This window comes from Apis dorsata, unplaced genomic scaffold (genome assembly GCF_000469605.1).
Source record: "Apis dorsata unplaced genomic scaffold, Apis dorsata 1.3 scaffold_452, whole genome shotgun sequence".
NCBI classification, from domain to species: Eukaryota; Metazoa; Arthropoda; class Insecta; order Hymenoptera; family Apidae; genus Apis; species Apis dorsata.
Genome location: NW_006263697.1, coordinates 1,234 through 7,591, shown reverse-complemented (window position 1 = coordinate 7,591; position 6,358 = coordinate 1,234). Strand labels below are relative to the sequence as shown.

At 35.9% G+C, this 6,358-nt stretch overlaps 1 long non-coding RNA gene across 2 annotated transcripts in view; it reads left to right on the top strand.

Moving 5' to 3' along the window:
- The window catches only part of LOC102671954, a 105,020-nt gene extending 99,045 nt beyond the window's left edge, over positions 1-5,975 (top strand). Inside the window, exon 4 of one of the 2 annotated variants that reach the window (XR_422377.2) lies at positions 5,326-5,975. This is a non-coding gene — a long non-coding RNA (uncharacterized LOC102671954). Of the gene's footprint in view, positions 1-5,319 lie in introns of both variants that reach the window. The other variant, XR_422375.2, reaches the window with a different exon arrangement.
- Positions 5,976-6,358: the final 383 nt, after the last annotated feature.

Below are 6,358 nucleotides of genomic sequence, written 5' to 3'. Positions count from 1 at the left end.
TTCTTCTTATAAAAGTTTTTATTATATATATATATATATATATATATATATATATTTTTTTAGATTTACGTGTCTTGTCTTGTTATCTTTATTCGATTATTTCAGTTTGTATCTTACCAAACTACTTTCAAGTATCATTAACTCTTCAAATTTTGATTCTTTTTTTCTTCGTTGTCGTCTCCTTATCGCGAATTTCATTTCTGATACGCGAAAAATATTCATACAAGATATGTTTTAATTTTAATTTTAATAAGAATTTTTTTTATGATCGATAAAGCATGTCGACGAGTGAATGGTTATATAAAATATGACACGGAATAATTTGTTCCTGGCACTTATCTCGCTGATATACAACGTATGGGAAAAATTGATGTAAAATTAAATACATTAGCATTAAACTTTTTTCAGAAAATTATGAAAATTATTGTGCATCCACGAAGAAATTTTATTTGGCTGAATATAATATATTTCTAAATTTATAGTTTCTTTTTTTCCTTTTCTATCTTACAAGACGTGATTCTATTCTATTGTCGTAGATCGCGAAACGTGCACGATGATTAAAAGATAAAAATTTTTATCAGACTTAGACTCACAAGTTCTTTTAATTCACCACGAATCAATTCTAATGATTAATTATCAAATCAATTAAGTGAATCTTTGGTCTTTCGACTTAACCTTTGAAATAGAAAGCTAGCAACAAGATGCCAGTGATGCTTTCACTGCACAAATTAGCACAGTAACACTATCAATCAAACTAATGAATTTGTTTGATTATGTTCTTAACCGCGTGCAAAGACAAATACATATAAATCATTTTACTCTATCTTTTACTTATCCCAAACTTCAATTGTTTATTACTTAAAAAAATAAACTTCGTTTCAGAAAACCTTCAGACCCTCCAAAGATATTCCATGAATATCATATCAACATCTCATCAAAAAAATATATTATAAATTATTTATACATACTTATCCGTTTCATAGAGCAATATAATCATAATGGTCTCGAAAGACAAAAGAATGAATCGGGGGTAAGCTGCGGCACACGGTTGAAATTAAAAGCCTGAAAGGAAGATTTGCTCTGGACACGAAACGAATGTAATTTGCTGTGTCATCGGAGACCATTGCTCTGATCATCGTAGTCGACCAATACACACGATAAAATTCCAAACGATTGTGTGTAACGTGACTCATCTAATTGTATAATGTTGCGTGCGAAATCTTTAAAAGTTGCGTATGTACAAGTTGGAGCGTATTTTAATATTCGTAATCCTTCCTCGAACGGATTTGCGTTTAAACCGTCCGTTATCTTGTAATCCATCACTAATTTGTCACATAAAGTATCTTTTATTAACAATTTCATAATTGATAGATAATAATCTTTTCAAATAAATAATTTTAAATACTAGAAATTACCAATTTTTATTTTGTATATATTACAATGTTCAACTGTAATTTCTAAAACGATTTGAAGTTAATTGCTTGAAACCACGATTATGGAAAAATATAATATTCACTTTTATGCGATTGGTTCCCGGGAGTAAAGGCGTATAATTTAAAGAAGCGACTCCATCGCGTGTACGCACGTTCCGTCAACGATCGTCTCGCACGATCCTGCCAACAATTACCGATTTGCTCAATTTTTTCGCGACGTCTAGCACGATTTCCCCAGCCGGATGTTACAGTGTAAAACAGTACGGAGTAGTAAAATGATAGGGGTGGTGGAAAATGAAAGGATAGATATCGCGTCGTGGATGCAACAATTTATTCGACCCCCATCCAACCAAAGCTTTAAAATTAAAATTAACGTGGAAAAATTGGTTCGTAATTTAATTCCCATTAATCAAAAATTCTCTTATTTTATTCTTTATTCGTTATCGAAATCTATCTTCTCGAATAGATGTAATTCTTGTCCATAAATTTTTTTAAGATTTTTTTATTCGCTTAATGTCGCACGTGTCGATGATTTGCGTTTGTGTTACTGATTATTATTCGTGTCATTTTCAGGGCAAAAAGCGTAATATGAAATATCACGTAAATATGGGACGAAAGAGAGAGGTTTATTTTAAGTAAAGTTTGCACAACAGTTTGCACGTATAAATATTCATTTTCGATGAAACTTATTTCGGTGAAACTAATTGCAAGTTTAGTTGTAAAAAAGATCAACTTGTGGGTCTACAGATTTAGCAAGAATTATCTCTATAATTAACGACCGATAAACATTTTCGAAAAATATAATAATAAATCAGTATTATATTCACTCTTCAATATATTCAATTACGAGTTCAAATACAAATTACAAATCGGACATTTACAATCCAATGTCCATTTTGTTGAGGAAATATATATCCTTACGTTGGTTAAGATACGCTTAAATCACGAATAATAATAAAAACTAACGATTCGACGAGTTGACTTATAATTTTTAGAATTCTCTTTTAACAATGATTTAACAATTTTGAACGAGGTATAATTTATCGATTTTTTTCCTCAAATAACCTTTTACCAGGTAACACGTTAAATACACGTAAGTGATAATCGAAAATATATTAATTAAAAATTCCAATTTATTTTATTTAGATACCAAAAACCAACGCGCAACGATTTCTTCTTCTTCTGATTTCTTCTGTTCCAATTTTCTCTGAACGTGATCGTTAATTTCCAAGACACGGAAGGGAATTATATAACGCAAACGCTGTGTCATCATTTACGACGAGCCAACGACAAAACTTCCATTATCGCTTCATTCGAGGAGGATCCTTCCACATTTACTTCCGAAATCCATCCCACTCTTCCGGAAACGGGCGACTTTCTCGAGACGGGGCGTCGCCGCAGCTTCCACCGTGTCCCCCTCCTCTCCCACCGCGACATTTTTTCGAACCTCGAAGCGGCAGACGGGGAAAAAGTCTAACGTTGCTCGAACCCGTTTGCCCTAGATGCCCGCTCGCCACTCGCGCGCGTGCACGCACACAGACACGCGTTATGAACGGAGGAACAAGGTGCGTTGGTCACTGGGGCGTTGACCTGGCTGGACCAAAGGAGCACGAGCGGAATCTCGCCTCTGCCTCCGGAGGATGAGCGGCCAAGGAGCCTCCGTTTTTTCCAATTCCTCCTCCTCCTCCTCCTCCTTCTTCTCCTTCTCCTGTTGTCCTCTCGCGTTCCAAGCTTTCGAGTATCCCTTTCTGGGACACTTTACAGCAAGCTGATTACACGAGGAGAATCGTTGGAAGGAAAGTGGAGAATATTTTCGTGATGTTGCTTTAAACAGTTTTCATCTTATGTTTAAGCTTCGAGTTTTCAAACATCGTTGAATTTCGAATATTTCGAATAATCGATCGAAAAAAAGGAGTTCGTATAAACGATTTCCCTGTATAAATTCTCTTCCCCGATAAAAGAAAGGAAAAAACGTGGCGAGCAAACAAACATCTCCTCGAGGAGGCATCTTCTTTCCCCCGAAAGAGAGTAGGTAGAATCGCATCGCATGTTGGCATCGTATCGAGATAGGCTCGTGCGCTCGCCTTTTATAGAGCATAATTTCCTTCTCCATGATTCGCGGGGATCGGGGGAAAAAAAGAAGGCGGCTCGAAAATAATCCGGTTGGCGTGTCGTTTCACGCGGTTCGACCCTTCTTCTTCTTCTTCTTCTTCTTCTTCTGCTTCTTCTTCCTCTTCTTCGCGTGGAAAAGAAGAAGAAGAAGAAGAAAATCACGTCTTCGGCCCATTCGTCGTTGACCCAATTCAACACGGACAATTTCGAGTCGCACAATCGGCTACTTAATGAACTTTTAAAAGCCGTCTATTATCGTTCCACTATAATCAGGCATCGGTTCCGTACGCTTAACGCTTTTTCGATTCTCGGCCGAGGTAGTAATTACGTCATATGGATTCGACCGGATAACGATTATAATAACTTTGCTCGACTAACGTTACGAAGGAAGGTTGAAAGCTGTTGCCCCCTCCCCTCCTCGATCTCGTCTCCCGAGGTCAGCCGTGAATCGAAAACTTTTTTAAACAGGGAGCCCCCTCTTTGAAGGGAAGAAAGGAAAATGCGAGGAACGAGAGGTGGTAAAAAGGGAGTCCTCGTTTCGTTTATCTCCTTTTTACCTTTTTGTTCCAACGTTCCGTTCAACTTTCAACTTCCTCCGCGAAAATTGTTCTTATCGATTAATTAAAAGGTTAACGAGTCGATGCAAGCTTTTATTATTATTTTTTTTTTTTTTTAATCGACGATTGCTCCAGTCTTCTATCGTTTTATTCCTCTTTAAAGATATTTCTTCCTTTTTTTTTCTTTGTACTTTTCCAGTCTTCACGAAAGTACACTCGAAAACGGTGTACAATAAAAATATTCACGGTAAACTTTTGAAAGGGTATGTTATAAAATTAATTGAATTTTTTCTTAAAAATTATCGAGCAATCGTTTTTTATTAAATTAGAATATATCAAAGAATACCGAAACTTCGAATTTCATCCCTTCTTCTATGGAGAAAGAAAGAAATTTACAATTAATACTTTACATACAAGTACAAGTTTTCATTGGGGAGTTTATTGAATTTCACATAGTGTCGCATGGTTCATTTTCACGAGTTATTATTATGTTTTCGTATAAATCTTTCGTTTCATTACATTGGCGAGAAATATACACACACATATATACACGCCGCTCATTCTCTTTCCACTCTGTACGATTATTCACGCGGGATTACGTTATGAAAGATCGATGGAACACCGAGCTCTTTGATGCGTCAGCCGTGGCCGTTTGTGCGAAGCGAGTACCGACGCGATTGTTGAATTTGTCAAGAGATTATTACCGATTTAACTTCGCATCCTGTGTATTCTTCTATTCGTGAACGATGATTATTGCCTGCCTATTATATGCCCGCTAACGATAATTCGTTTTCTAACACCATCAAACCGTATTCCATCGTGTTAATTCACCGACAATTGAGCGATTTCCAAGTGTTTATCGATCTTATGACTAATCGTTCGATCGTATTCGAATACGTTCTCGAACGAAAGCGAGAGTAATTGCATTGTTAAATCGTTGTATTTGATGAACTTTGGGATCGTAAAGATACGTAAGTGACTTATAATTTTACTCACATTAACGTCACGTTTAATCTAATAAAAGGTAAGAGACATTTTAGAAGAGAACCCATTGTTCGTGATAAGAAATCATTTCTTATCCTTCCAATTACAAAAACTGATAATTTCATTTAAACAAACTTCACGTACGTATCATTCCATACACACACACACACACACACACACACACACACATTACCATTTCAAAAGATTTTCATATATCGATATTCTTTGTCAAGTTTTAGTTCGACAACGCACACACGTCCGTTCCCACAAGCGCGAAATTCGTTTTGGAAAAAGAAAAGAGGGATGCCCTGTATCCGCGATCCAGTTCGTCCACCCGTCGAAAGTGAACACGTAGTACACTATACGTAATCCACGAGTGATTTATCTCGTGGAACGGTCAGCTGGATATTGTCACGACCTCCGCGGCCCAGAAACAAGCGCGAAGAAAGCGAGCCAACCCGTTTTTGCGGGGCCTCGACCCGCGCGAAAACCTGCGAGCTGTAATTTACACGGCCGTAAAACGCGATAATGCGGACCGTGATATCTTTGTCCACCGATGCTCTCCGCTGTTGGCCACCGTTCAACACCCGTCCCTTTATTAACGAGCAACTGTTATCCGGGCCCTTGACGAAAGTGGAAAAGTTTCGTCGTACGAAATCTGTGGACAATTTTCAACGGAACAGAACAGGATTCTTCGTGGATGGCGTTGAACGAAAATTTGACAATTGATGACGCCTTGGAACGAGAGATGAAGTTATTTTTAATTTGCGTGTGTAATTATAATAAGCGATATAATAATTTGTGAAACTTGAATATTTGTAAGAATCGGTAGTTATGTAAATATTGTTAGAATATATTTAATAAACAATAAATTGTGTTGTATGGATATGCGTTGTAATTTTTCTTTACTACACCTACCTCACTAGATGTATTTTATATGTATATGTAAATTCAATAATTTTTAATGATATTAAAAAATGTTTCAGATAAAATATTTCGAGAAATATATATTCTGATGTTAATTTTTTTATACATTAACTTGTGAAGGATTTATAAAAGTCTATGAATCAATTTTTTGAATAGAAGCATACGTTTTATAATGCTTCAGCAGATCTCGCTGTTCTTTATAAGAAAGTATTAAAGCTGATATGGCAAATAATTTGTAGTTTAAGAAATGATTAAATTTGAAAGAATATTTCTTAAACAAATGCTATAATAATAATAAGCTTAGTACTTTTTTTATAAAGCATATTGAGTTTCATGTATTAGTGT